Below are 15,685 nucleotides of genomic sequence, written 5' to 3' on the forward strand. Positions count from 1 at the left end.
AATTAATCTACCAAAAGCCAGTAAACATGACTTAGAAACGTTATCATCCCCCTTTACAGAAAAAGAGGTCGTCGAGGCATTAACACAACTAAAACCCTATAAATCCCCAGGCCCCAACGGATTCACCAACCAATATTTCAAAACGTTCAAATCTATTCTTACCCCTCACCTCACCCAAGTATTTAATAAGGCAGCGTCTCAGGGCTCATTCCCAGACGAAATGCTGGAAGCCATAATCATACTTATACCCAAACCCAAAGGAAATCCGGAGGATGTCAAAAACTTCAGGCCCATCTCCCTTATAAACACCGATGCCAAACTATACTCCAAAGTGTTGGCAAATAGATTAAAATCTATATTACCTACCTTAATAAACAACGATCAAATTGGCTTTGTCGAAAAAAGACAATCTACAGACGGAACGAGACGCCTCATTAATATTATCAAATTATTGAATTTATCCAAAACCCCATCAATCCTCCTGACGCTGAAAAAGCGTTCGATCGTCTCAACTTGCTATATTTAAAACTTGCACTAATGAAATTTGGTTTTGGCGAAAAAATTTTGTCTTCCATCCTCGCGTTATACTCTAACCCCTCTGCCAAAATATACGCCAACAATCACTTATCTAGCCCAATAAAAATAAATAACGGAACCAGGCAGGTTTGCCCCCTACCACCTCTTTTGTTTGCTTTGGCAATTGAACCCCTCGCACAAAAAATCAGGGAAAATGAAAATATCAAAGGGATACAGGCAGGCTCCCCACAATTTACAATTAGTCTGTTTGCAGACGATATTCTCCTTACACTAGCTGACCCCCTCAATTCGGTCAAAGAGGTAACAAACACCCTGGAAAAATTCTCGGAAATATCGTATTTCAAAATAAACAACAAAAAATCAAAAATAATCCAAATCAACCTAAGCAACTGCATAATAAATACAATAAAAAAAGACTTTAACTACGATTGGGAAGAGGAAGAATTCACATACCTAGGAATCATCATCACAAAAAATATAAACTCAATTACCACCAAAAATATGGTTTCAATAACAGAAACAATAAAGACTTACAATACTTTAACGACAAAGACCTATCGTGGCTAGGCAAGTCGCTAATCCTGAAAGCATTTGTACTTCCTAAAATCTTATACGTACTAAGAAACCTTCCCTTAATTATTCCCGCCCCATACATAACCAAGATGCAATGCCTTATCAATACATTCTTTTGGAGCGGTAAAAAAGTGAGGACCCCGACAGCTTTGCTATATAAAAGCAAAGTTAACGGTGGCATTGGTCTCATCAATGTGAACGCTTACTATTTAGCAAATTTAATTAAACAAAGCCAATACTGGTTACATTCAAAACACCCTCCAGCATGGATTGAATTGGAGACATTGCTCAATGGTAACCTTCTTCCCCAAAATCTACTCCTTAATAATCTTTTCAAAAAATCCCGGTATACTCCATCCCACCCTATCTTCCAAGCTGCTTTATTTGCTTGGGGAAAGTTCATTACTCTCAATAGAAGCAAAAACAATTCAAATAACTCACTGAATTTTCCTCTTTCATATATCGCAGCAATCTACAATCACCCATTCCCCTCTCATTGGCCCATCATAGGCATAAGCAAAATCAAAGACATTTTTAACAGTAGCAATTTTATTCCCTTCGCAGAACTAAAATCCAAATTTAAATTGACATCCGACGAGTTCTTCTACTACTCAATGACTAAGGACATGATTGGAATATTTCTATCCAGCAGGAAATCAATGTCTGAGGCCTCTATAAACTTACTTCGTAATACAAACCATAACATCTTCTGGAGTCTGAAATATATTTACTCAAGTTTTAACAAAGACGCATTTTTAAAAAAAACTACATTCATGAAAAAATGGGAAGTAGACTTAAATACATCCTTCACAATGGAGATGTGGGAAAACGCCCTCTGCTCATCATATTCCTCCAACATTTGCATGGCGTTACATGAGGGATACTATAAAACGTTATCACGTTGGTACTATACCCCTTTAAGGCCCTCGCATATAGACCCCAACAATTCCCCTCTCTGTTGGAGAAATTGCGGGCAATACGGAGATCTGATCCACATTTTCTGGAACTGCCCCAAAATTAAAAAAATCTGGGCTCAGACGTCTAAACTAATTAATAACCTAACCAACCAAGAAATCGCCCTTACACCCCAGAAGGCTCTCTGGTCCTTAGAGTTGGAATCACTGACCTCACACACTAGATACCTTATCATCCACATATGTTTGGTAATAAAAAATTCAATCGCATATAACTTGAAGAAACCAGATCCCCCTCGTTTCTTCGAACTTCTAGGCAGAATCTCACTCCATAAATCGTACGAGTTCAGATATGCTTCCAGCATAAATGGCTCAACAAGAAACTTAAAAAAATGGTCATTATGGTCAAAAAAATTCCCCGATTAAAGAGAAACCATAGACAGACAATAGTCATTCCCAAACCTTTCACACAGGTTTAACATGTTGTTCCAATGTGTCATTGCTAAGCGTATTCGCTTTTACTTGTTCTGTTTTGTTTTGATTTATATTATCTTGGATAAACAATGCTAATGTACCTGATTACCCTCCTTCCCCTTTCACAAATTCTTTCCCCTCCCCCCCCTTTCCATCCCTCCCCACCCCCCCCATACGAACCATGTTCGAGTTCGTGTTTAAATGTTGATAAAATTCAATAAAAATATTGTGAAACAAAATTAGAAAAATTTTGTCTCTGTCCAAATATATATGGACCTAACTGTAAGTTTACTACTAAAAGTACAATGTGTCAAAAAAAAAAAAACCCAATCTCAATCATTGGGATTTGAAGCGTTCAGAGTTACTACAATATAAAGTGGCAGTGGTCTAAATTGTACAAGTTGGCCTAGTCATGAAGGTGAAACAAGGGTGAAGGGGTTAAAGAACTGATTAGCTCTTCACATCACATGGCTATCATTATCAGAAGGGATATTTTTACCAGTTTTAAAATTACATTCATTGGGCAAGAAAAAAGCGAAAAGGACATCTACAGAATGGGAAGAATAGAACCAAGCAACAGCACATGTGAAAAAGACTTGGGTATAATAATAGATCACAGACTGCACATAAGTCAACAGTGTGATGCAGCAGAAATAAAGGCAAACAGTTCTGGGATGTATTAAGAGAAGCATAGAATCTAGATAAAGGGAAGTAATTATCCCCCTCTACTCCTCCATGGTCAGACCTCATCTGAAATACTGTGTCCACTTCTGGGCACCACATTTGAAAAAGACATCGAAAAACTGGAAGTTCAGAGAAGATCCACGAGGATATTGAGCGGACTGCAAACTATGTCCAACGAGGAACGGTTAAAGGATCTGAGAATGTTTAGCTTGCAAAAAGAAGGCCAAGAGGAGACTTAATAGCTGTCTACAAATATCTGAAGGGATGGGACAGTGTAGAGGGATCATCTTTATTCTAATTTGCACATGGAAACAAGAGAAGCAATGGAATAAAACTGAAAAGGGAGCAGATACAGATTAGATATTAGAAAAAACATTTTGACAGGGTGATCAATGAGTGGAACAGGCTGCCACGAGAGGTGGCGAGTTCGCCTTCAATAGAAGTCTTCAAACAGAGGCTGGACAGACATCTGTCCGGAGATGGTTTATTGAATCTTGCATTGAGCAGGGGGTTGAACACGATGAACCTGGAGGTCACTTACAGCTACGAATCTATGATTCTATTCAATGGCCCCAATTTTGATAGGTTGGGGTATCCGCATTATGAAAAAGCTAAATCTGTATAGTAATATTATGGACCAGGTTATCAATGAGACTTCTGATGCTCTGGCAGAAATCTCTTTAGAATTAGAACAGACATGTAGAGTAGCAGATTTCTTACTGGCAGCTCAAGGTTGTGTGTTCATTCGTGGAGGATTAATGTTGTATCTTTGATAGCTCTGAAGTTGTGATTGAGCATCTCAAGAATGTAAAAGAGCTCCAAGTGATAGCATCCAAAATAGGTTCCCTAGGAGCTCAGTTCATTGAGTTCTTTGTTTCATTCCTCAAAACCTATTGTTGCAATTTGTGTTATTATAATTCTAGACATTGCAAATACACATGAAGATTCGAAATAGAAACAGTGTACTTTTAAGCTTGAAAAAGTAGCTATTGCTTTTAATTTTGTGATTCATAGAGTTGTTTACGTGCAAAACAAAGGTGGGAACTGATGAAAATAATCTGTATAGCTATTATAACAAGTAATATAACATATTGGCAAATGATGGATTATATGTCAGCTTTATAAAGTGATGTTTTGTTTCAGCTAAAAGAAACCAATTCTAATCAGGGGCGTATCTAAGGGGGTGCAGGTGTGGCATTAAACTTCAGTGCAGCAGGCCAGGGGGCGCCATCGGGCCACCTAAAGTCGCGGTCATGCGCGTCTCTGCCGCCCCCATAGTGGGATTCAGCTATTAGCTTGATGGCCGGCTCAGAGAAGGTGCAACAACGGCTCCCAGCAATCAACTTTACTCACGTCTTTCATGCACAAGAACAATTCAAGCACTGACTTCCCGCACTTCTGGGTCAGGGCGACGTCAGCCGTCATCAGGTCATCTGATTATACTGCTGATGACACTCTTGAGCGACACATAGGCGTGAAGAATGTCTGTTGGTGTGGCAAGCACTCCAATTAAGCTGAAGGAACCAAAGAATTATTGTAATGCTGGGTGAATTTGAGGAGACAGTATGGAGAGAATGTGTGAAGAAACAGTATGGAGAGCGAGGGGAGAATGTGTGAGGAAACAGCATAGTGAGCGGGGGTGAGGAATGGGTGTGGAAACACTGCGGGGAGGGAATGTGTGAGGAGCAAGCGTGAATGGGTGTGTGGAGATAATGAGGAACGGGGGGGGGGATGTGTGCAGAAATAGTATAAGGAATGGTGGGGGGGGTGTCAGGAGACAGTATAGGAGGAGAAAAGTTTGTGCGGGCACATAATAGAGACTGGGTAATGTGGGGAAAGGGGTAACATGAAGAGACAGTGTGAGGACATACCAAGGAGGAGACAGTACATGTACTGATGGTGGTTCTGGTGTTGTACTGTACTGATGAGGGTTGTGATGCTGTATTTTTGCATACTGCTGGTAGTTATGTTGATGTATTTTTGTGCAGTTATTGGTTCTGATCCTGTACACATTGAACAGTCCATAACTTATAAAATTACATGATACATGGCCATATTAATAAAGTGTTGTGCTGTCTGACAAGAGTTACTCTGTTTTTATTTGTTTTAGGAAAATTAAAAGGGTTGTTCAAATTTGTGATGAAAGTCTGCAATCACTGACAGCAGACCTCTGAATTTTCACCGTGCGCATGTGCACTGCATGCGGTCAGGACTCTCTGGCGCTAGTGGTGAGAGCAGGAAATCTTGAAACCACAATTATGCGATTTGCATACACTTGGTCACATGCCAACTAGACATGCGTGGCCTCATTCTATACAAATGACTTGAGTGAGGCTGGTCACGTTTAGTTGGAATGTGGCCAGAAGTATGAAAATCTCATACTTGCACTCACATGACCTTTCAGGATTCTCCTGTGCTGGAGGAAAGGTGAAAGTGTGCAGTGCATGCGCTGCGAGTATTCAGAAGTCTGCAGCCACCTAGAGTTACTGCCGACTTTAATCACAAACCTGGACAACCCTTTTAATTATAAAATTAAGTACTGTAGCATGCCCAACCTTAACAGCGTGCAATATACTCAATGTCAGGATTCAGCTCTGCTAGCTGGGTCCAGCAGACACCACATGACCACTCGTATGTGATTTTCATACTTACGGTTATGTGACAACTAGCCTTTAATCCTGCTTCTCTTCATGAAATAGGGGCTGTCGTTTTTCACTGAAATTGAGAGAATTAGGAAGAGCAGCTAGTCACGTGACTGTCAAAAAGCAAATCGTATATGAGCGGTCACATGACTACTATTCAAACTGCATGAGCGGTGTGTGTGGGGGGCGCCAAACTGAAGTCTTGCTCCGGGTGCCGGAAAACAGATCTGCCTCTGCGCTAAGCTTCCGATATGGTCAGAAGGTTCTGTAAGACATTGCACTATAGATCAGATATTCTTTCAGAAACAAACCGCCTGGAAGCCTCCTTGTCAGATTTATGCTTAAGTACTAATTATATTTTACTTTAAATATTTCTAATAAAGAAAATAATCAATACAGTAATTATAATCCATAATTTTCCAATATGTTATATTACTTGTGATACGTCTGATATAGTCTAGCTTTATTAAATCATGTTTTGTTTCTGTAAGGGAAATCAAGGCTGAGCCTGCAGATATTGTTAGAAAGTTCTGTACCATGTTATTCTATAGATAAAATGTACTCACAGAAACCAGGCGTCTGGAGGTCTCCTGCAACAGACTTATCCTTGAGAACTAAGAATTGTAATGTTTAATCTGAACATGCATGGAAACTTTGTTACTGTGAGCCAGAACTTTGGTTTAGATCCTGCACTCTTCTGTAACAGAGTAGGTCCCTCTCTCATTCATAGGGGTCCTGTATACGCATTTTATGTCTCATCTCCATCTCTGAACTGTAACTATTATTCAAAATACATTTTTCTCTCATTCTAATCACCTGTGAATATGGATGTTTTGCTTGGAATACAGATTTCCATGTCATTTCATTATATTGTCTGGGCGTGCGTGGAAACTCCATGCATGAGAGAAATTTACATTTAAATACTGCACCCTTTTGCAAGAAGGCAGACCCACTTCTCATTCATAGAGGTTTCTGTATAAGGTTTTTATATCTTATCCTTATCTATACCTTTACTTGTAACTTTATTCTAAATAAACCTCCATTTTATTCAATGACCTATGAAGACCTGGTTTGGCCATTCCAGCAGTGTCAGCACTGGCTCTCCCGGGGCCCCGCGATCCCTGCGGCCAATCAGAGGTGTCTTCACTCTCTCGTACTTTGGAGGAATTGACCGCTGCAGCTGCTCTCCCACCTCCTCCAGATGTCAATGATGTCTGTAGGAGAGGAAAGTGAAGCCAGCACTGAATGTCACGCCAAATATGGCTGCCCTCCTATTATATAAATCTCACTAGAACTCCACCACCAGCCTATCACATTCCTAGTTCCACATCCAACCTCCATATCAAACCCTGTAATAAACCCTTCATTACCTGGTCTTGTCAGGACCTCAATAAACCCAGCCTTTTTGAGGCCTAGTTCTGTACGGCCATTAATAATGCACTGGTGTAAATAATGTGTGTGAGGTAAATTGTGTGGAAAACCGGATTGTAATCAAGCAATGATTTCTTCAATTGGACTGCAATGTCCTGGACCATACGACTGGTACCAGTCATGTGACTTATGCTGCCCCAGGACTACAGCCATATTGGCCAAAGCTGTGATATCACAGAGGCACATACCAGCATGTGGAAGCATGGCGACATAGCGATGACATCACAATGGCAGGTGCCGGAATGTGGAATCTATGACATAGCGATGACATCACAATGGCAGGTGCCTGCATACACAGGAGCGCAGGTGAGAGGAGACACACGGGAGCTCACAAACCACAAGGAAGGCAAGAAGAATCGATTGGAGAATAGGGACAGGAGAAAGCCAAGAAGAACAGAATAACCCGCTTCTTAGCCTTCACTGAGCCATGACAAGACTGACCGGATGGAAGCGGAGGAGGAGACCCAGGACCCCGTCACATCCACCTGAATGATGAGAAAGGGGAGAAATTATGTAGATTATGGAGCAGAATTACAACTATTCTCGTTACCCATAGCAACCAGTCAGAGCTCAGCTTTTATTACAGGGGTATTCCCATCTCCAAATCCTCTCCCAATATGGAGTAGGTTGTAGTGGAGAGAAGATTTCCCTTTTTCGGCGCTTCCAGAGGATAAGGATCGTTACAGATGAATTTTTTTTCTCAAAATCAGATTTATTCGGACACTATATTAAGAACAAACAACGCGTTTCTGCCAGCAACGGCCTTCATCAGGTATAATATGCACTTGTAAGGACTTTAAGGGAAGACAATCTTTATAGACTAGTTACTCTTAAGATGTCGTGTTTTTTTTTTCCTTCTTTCCTTGACTTGGTTGAATTGATTAGGATTGACACCACACCCCAATTAAGTTAGGAGAGTGGGTAGTTGTTCAGCATTACATTCTAGCACCATTCTGTGTACTAGAATGGTATATTTTTTCATATTAGAATGAACATATATATAATAAAATTCCTTTCTCTTATCATTTCCTTCACTTTCCCCTCCTTATATATATAGAAAGAGAAAGTGATATATAATAGTAATTTTAGAATACATAGTTGTGATTAAAATATACCTGGTGATGGTTATATTTATATATATAAAAAAATAAATAAATAAATTACATAGTACTGATCATAAAAATACATAATTGTTAGTCTAGTATATAAAAAAAAATCATAAAATATAACAGTTATTTTTACAGGAATGAGATCTTACAATAAAACAAATATTATTTTCAGTATTGGTAAATAGGGCTGTGCATTATTAAATATACATTTTTTTTCTTCTTTTTCCCCCTCACACATTTTCCACTATATCATTAAGACCATCTGGATATAGGGTTTTCAATCTAAAGATCCAATAAGACTCTTTTCTGTTTAGTTTCTGGAGTTACCTTTATGTCAAATTGTTTGTGGTGTTTAACTAAAAGGTGTCTGGACAAACTGTGTTTTAAAAAACCTTTTTTGGTGTTGTGTCTGTGGCCATTCATACGCGACCGCAGTGTCTGTGTAGTGCGGCCCACGTATTGAAGACCACAGGCACAATTGATCACGTAGATAACGTGATCACTCTCACAAGTAAGGTGCTGGCTTATATTTATTGTCTCTGCTGTGCTTCTTGATGTGATACATTTTTGTTTGTGACTAATGATATTGCAGCAATGACATTTTTTTGATCCACATCTAAAAACTCCAAGGGGATTTTGTATAGGAGTCTTTTTTGGTCTTAAAGGAGAGAGGGGTTTCCCTAAGACACTAGGCGCAATAATGTTCCCAATAGTAACCCCCCTCCGGAATGTGATACCAGGATTCTCCGGTAGCCACTTTTTGAGAAAGGAATCCCTTCTTAGAATGTACCAATACTTTTTTAAAATCTGTCTTACTTTCACACTTCCCTGATTAAAAGCAGTAATAAAATTATATTGCCATCTTTTATTATTTTCTTTATCTCTCTTTTTGTACGTATTTGTTTGTTCATTGTCTATAACAGAGCACTGTTTTTTTTCTGTGAGTTTTTCATACAGACATTCATTTTGAGTTTTTTTCAGGTTGGTTTCATAGGCTTCTGCTATCAATTTTTTGGGGTATTTTTTATCCAAGAATTTTTTAGTCAGAATTTTGGATTGTTCCACATAATCTTTGTCTTTCGTATTGTTCTTTCGGATGCGCAGGTATTGGCTGAACAGTATGTTCTGCTTCCATTTTGGATAATGTGCGCTCCGAAAGTCCAAAAATCCATTAGAATCCGTTGTTTTTAAAAAAGGTTTTAGTTATAATTTTATTATTAGAGTGACTGATTTCCAGGTCCAGATAATGGATTTTTTCTTTATCCATGTTATATGTGAATGAAATACAACAACTATTTTTGTTAAGTTCCTCTATAAGAGAAATAGCTTGTTTTTCTGTGCCCTTCCAGAAGACGATTAAATCATCTATATAGCGCCTATATAGCAATATGTGTTCCTTATATGGTGTTTGGCTGATGGGCGATGAGGACTCGAATCGCCCCATAAAAAGATTAGCAAAACTTGGCACGACCCGAGTCCCCATCGCGGTGCCAAACTGCTGCAGGAACAATTCACCCTGGAATTCAAAAACATTATGCTCCAATATAAACTTTAAGCCTGATAGAAGGAAATCTCTCTGGGCCGACGGCATATTTGGAATCTCAGATAAATAGTGTGATACTGCTTCAACTCCCATATTATGTTCTATATTGGAGTACAGAGCATTCACGTCCAGTGTAATGAAAAGATAATCATTTTCCCAGTTTAAAGAACTACATTCCTTTATAAGTTGGTAAGAATCATGGAGGAAAGACGGTAGCTTTTTTACAAGGTCCTGAAGATGTAAGTCTATATAGTGAGATAACTGACTAGTTAGAGATCCAATACCGGAAATAATCGGTCTACCTGGTGGTACTACAGGGTTTTTGTGGACCTTTGGTAAATGATAAAAAATTGCTGTGTTTGGGTTTTTGTTTGTCAGGAAACGTTTTTCTTTTTTATTGATAATATTTTGTGAATATGCTACATTTATGAACATGTGGTATTCTGATTTAAATGTTTTTGCAGGATCTGCATCTAATTTTTTATAGTATTTTTTATCTGCTAGGATATTGTGAGCTTCCTGCAGATATGTTTCCCTGTCCTGAATGACCACTCCACCTCCTTTATCCGCTTGTCTGATGACTATTTTTTTTATTATTTTTCAATTGTTTGAGAGCCAACTTCTCTGATTTTGAAATATTGTCTTTGGTATTGAATGATATTTTTTCAGTATTTTTGTATTTATTATTTTTTAAAAAAGTATTGGTACATTCTAAGAAGGGATTCCTTCCTCAAAAAGTGGCTACCGGAGAATCCTGGTATCACATTCCGGAGGGGGGTTACTATTGGGAACATTATTGCGCCTAGTGTTTTAGAGAAACCCCTCTCTCCTTTAAGACCAAAAAAGACTCCTATACAAAATCCCCTTGGAGTTTTTAGATGTGGATCAAAAAAATGTCATTGCTGCAATATCATTAGTCACAAACAAAAATGTATCACATCAAGAAGCACAGGAGAGACAATAAATGTAAACCAGCACCTTACTTATGAGAGTGATCACGTTATCTACGTGATCAATTGTGCCTGTGGTCTTCAATACGTGGGCCGCACTACACAGACACTGCGGTCGCGTATGAATGGCCACAGACACAACACCAAAAAAGGTTTTTTAAAACACAGTTTGTCCAGACACCTTTTATTTAAACACCACAAACAATGTGACATAAAGGTAACTCCAGAAACTAAACAGAAAAGAGTCTTATTGTATCTTTAGATTGAAAACCCTATATCCAGATGGTCTTAATGATATAGTGGAAAATGTGTGAGGGGGAAAAAGAAGAAAAAAAATGTATATTTAATAATGCACAGCCCTATTTACCAATACTGAAAATAATATTTGTTTTATTGTAAGATCTCATTCCTGTAAAAATAACTTATATTTTATGATTTTTTTTATATACTAGACTAACAATTATGTATTTTTATGATCAGTACTATGTAATTTATTTATTATTTTTTTTTATATATAAATATAACCATCACCAGGTATATTTTAATCACAACTATGTATTCTAAAATTACTATTATATATCACTTTCTCTTTCTATATATATAAGGAGGGGAAAGTGAAGGAAATTATAAGAGAAAGGAATTTTATTATATATATGTTCATTCTAATATGAAAAAATATACCATTCTAGTACACAGAATGGTGTTAGAATGTAATGCTGAACAACTACCCACTCTCCTAACTTAATTGGGGTGTGGTGTCAATCCTAATCAATTCAACCAAGTCAAGGAAAGAAAAAAAAAAAAAAAACACGACATCTTAAGAGTAACTAGTCTATAAAGATTGTCTTCCCTTAAAGTCCTTACAAGTGCATATTATACCTGATGAAGGCCGTTGCTGGCAGAAACACGTTGTTTGTTCTTAATATAGTGTCCGAATAAATCTGATTTTGAGAAAAAGAATTCATCTGTAACGATCCTTATCCTCTGGAAGCGCCAAAAAAGGGAAATCTTCTCTCCACTACAATATCCAACATGCAAGCCTTATACCAGGGCTGACATAGTTCCCGCATTTGTGCTCCAGACCAGAGGATTGCAAAGAGCTGATCCACTATACAGATCATTTGAGAGAAAATACAAGACATCTAAAGGGTGAGTGCAAAAAACAAATATTGTTGTGGCAAATGCACATATTCATCTACACTTAGACTCTGCGCCCCCTGTCTCCCCTTTTTATTCTTTTTTTATATCACTGTGGAATATGGAGTAGGTGTAATAATAATAATGTTAGCAAATACCTCCAATTAGAAATGTAGAATAGTTTTTCTGACTCGCCATGTCTCTTCCCTCATGTGCAGGCATTGCAGGACCTTAGCTATCCATGCTTACAACCACTTATAGCAATAGTTATCTAGTTGCTAGTGGTCGTAACCATGGATACCTAAGGTCCTGCAATGCCTTCACATGAGGAAAGAAACATAGCGAATCAGAAAAACTATTCTACATTTCTTATTGGAGGTATTTGCTAATATTATTATTATTACACCTACTATATATTGGGATAGAATCTTGGAGATGGGAATACCCTTTTAATTTCTGATTGCTATGGGTAACTAGGAGAGTTTTTTGTTGCTCAGCTTTGATAAGGGATGATAGATTTTACTAGGCTAAGTGGATATCATTGGTGCAACCAGTGCAGCTGCACAGGGGACTAATAAGTTAGGGGCTACCCTCTGGTGACTGTGGGGCGGTCATAAAACTACCCTCTGGTGACTGTGGGGCGGTCATAAAACTACCCTCTGGTGACTGTGGGGCGGTCATAAAACTACCCTCTGCTGACTGTGGGGCGGTCAAAAAACTGCCCTCGGCAGACTGTGGGGCGGTCAAAAAACTGCCCTCGGCAGACTGTGGGGCGGTCAAAAAACTGCCCTCGGCAGACTGTGGGGCGGTCAAAAAACTGCCCTCGGCAGACTGTGGGGCGGTCAAAAAACTGCCCTCGGCAGACTGTGGGGCGGTCAAAAAACTACCCCCTCTGCTGACTGTGGGGCGGTCAAAAAACTACCCCCTCTGCTGACTGTGGGGCGGTCAAAAAACTACCCCCTCTGCTGACTGTGGGGTGGTCAAAAAACTACCCCCTCTGCTGACTGTGGGGCGGTCAAAAAACTACCCCCTCTGCTGACTGTGGGGCGGTCAAAAAACTACCCCCTCTGCTGACTGTGGGGCGGTCAAAAAACTACCCCCTCTGCTGACTGTGGGGCGGTCAAAAAACTACCCCCTCTGCTGACTGTGGGGCGGTCAAAAAACTACCCCCTCTGCTGACTGTGGGGCGGTCAAAAAACTACCCCCTCTGCTGACTGGGGCGGTCAAAAAACTACCCCCTCTGCTGACTGTGGGGCGGTCAAAAAACTACCCCCTCTGCTGACTGTGGGGCAGTCAAAAAACTACCCCCTCTGCTGACTGTGGGGCAGTCAAAAAACTACCCCCTCTGCTGACTGTGGGGCGGTCAAAAAACTACCCCCTCTGCTGACTGTGGGGCGGTCAAAAAACTACCCCCTCTGCTGACTGTGGGGCGGTCAAAAAACTACCCCCTCTGCTGACTGTGGGGCGGTCAAAAAACGACCCCCTCTGCTGACTGTGGGGCGGTCAAAAAACGACCCCCTCTGCTGACTGTGGGGCGGTCAAAAAACTACCCCCTCTGCTGACTGTGGGGCGGTCAAAAAACTACCCCCTCTGCTGACTGTGGGGCGGTCAAAAAACTACCCCCTCTGCTGACTGTGGGGCGGTCAAAAAACTACCCCCTCTGCTGACTGTGGGGCGGTCAAAAAACTACCCCCTCTGCTGACTGTGGGGCGGTCAAAAAACTACCCCCTCTGCTGACTGTGGGGCGGTCAAAAAACTACCCCCTCTGCTGACTGTGGGGCGGTCAAAAAACTACCCCCTCTGCTGACTGTGGGGCGGTCAAAAAACTACCCCCTCTGCTGACTGTGGGGCGGTCAAAAAACTACCCCCTCTGCTGACTGTGGGGCGGTCAAAAAACTACCCCCTCTGCTGACTGTGGGGCGGTCAAAAAACTACCCCCTCTGCTGACTGTGGGGCGGTCAAAAAACTACCCCCTCTGCTGACTGTGGGGCGGTCAAAAAACTACCCCCTCTGCTGACTGTGGGGCGGTCAAAAAACTACCCCCTCTGCTGACTGTGGGGCGGTCAAAAAACTACCCCCTCTGCTGACTGTGGGGCGGTCAAAAAACTACCCCCTCTGCTGACTGTGGGGCGGTCAAAAAACTACCCCCTCTGCTGACTGTGGGGCGGTCAAAAAACTACCCCCTCTGCTGACTGTGGGGCGGTCAAAAAACTACCCCCTCTGCTGACTGTGGGGCGGTCAAAAAACTACCCCCTCTGCTGACTGTGGGGCGGTCAAAAAACTACCCCCTCTGCTGACTGTGGGGCGGTCAAAAAACTACCCCCTCTGCTGACTGTGGGGCGGTCAAAAAACTACCCCCTCTGCTGACTGTGGGGCGGTCAAAAAACTACCCCCTCTGCTGACTGTGGGGCGGTCAAAAAACTACCCACTCTGCTGACTGTGGGGCGGTCAAAAAACTACCCCCTCTGCTGACTGTGGGGCGGTCAAAAAACTGCTCTCTGCTGACTGTGGGGCGGTCAAAAAACTGCCCTCTGCTGACTGTGGGGCGGTCAAAAAACTGCCCTCTGCTGACTGTGGGGCGGTCAAAAAACTGCCCTCTGCTGACTGTGGGGCGGTCAAAAAACTGCCCTCTGCTGACTGTGGGGCGGTCAAAAAACTGCCCTCTGCTGACTGTGGGGCGGTCAAAAAACTGCCCTCTGCTGACTGTGGGGCGGTCAAAAAACTGCCCTCTGCTGACTGTGGGGCGGTCAAAAAACTGCCCTCTGCTGACTGTGGGGCGGTCAAAAAACTGCCCTCTGCTGACTGTGGGGCGGTCAAAAAACTGCCCTCTGCTGACTGTGGGGCGGTCAAAAAACTGCCCTCTGCTGACTGTGGGGCGGTCAAAAAACTACCCTCTGCTGACTGTGGGGCGGTCAAAAAACTACCCTCTGCTGACGGGCGGGTGGCGGGCGGGTTCTAGTACTGCTCCTGGCGGGGAGGTTCTAGTACTGCTCCTGGCGGGGCGGTTCTAGTACTGCTCCTGGCGGGGCGGTTCTAGTACTGCTCCTGGCGGGGCGGTTCTAGTACTGCTCCTGGCGGGGCGGTTCTAGTACTGCTTCTGGCGGGGCGGTTCTAGTACTGCTCCTGGCGGGGCGGTTCTAGTACTGCTCCTGGCGGGGCGGTTCTAGTACTGCTCCTGGCGGGGCGGTTCTAGTACTGCTCCTGGCGGGGCGGTTCTAGTACTGCTCCTGGCGGGGCGGTTCTAGTACTGCTCCTGGCGGGGCGGTTCTAGTTCTGCTCCTGGCGGGGCGGTTCTAGTACTGCTCCTGGTGCTGGCGGTTCTAGTCCTGCTCCTGGTGCTGGCGGGTCTAGTCCTGCTCCTGCTGCTGGGCGGGTCTAGTCCTGCTCCTGCTGCTGGGCGGGTCTAGTCCTGCTCCTGCTGCTGGGCGGGTCTAGTCCTGCTCCTGGCGGGGCGGGTCTAGTACTGCTCCTGGCGGGGCGGGTCTAGTACAGCTCCTGGCGGGGCGGGTCTAGTACAGCTCCTGGCGGGGCGGGTCTAGTACAGCTCCTGGCGGGGCGGGTCTAGTACCGCTCCTGGCGGGGCGGGTCTAGTACCGCTCCTGGCGGGGCGGGTCTAGTACCGCTCCTGGCGGGGCGGGTCTAGTACCGCTCCTGGCGGGGCGAGTCTAGTACCGCTCCTGGCGGGGCGGGT

The sequence above is a fragment of the Phyllobates terribilis genome, unplaced genomic scaffold, assembly GCF_046119375.1.
Source record: "Phyllobates terribilis strain yellow unplaced genomic scaffold, ASM4611937v1 Scaffold_76__1_contigs__length_6945272, whole genome shotgun sequence".
Classification (NCBI taxonomy): Eukaryota; Metazoa; Chordata; class Amphibia; order Anura; family Dendrobatidae; genus Phyllobates; species Phyllobates terribilis.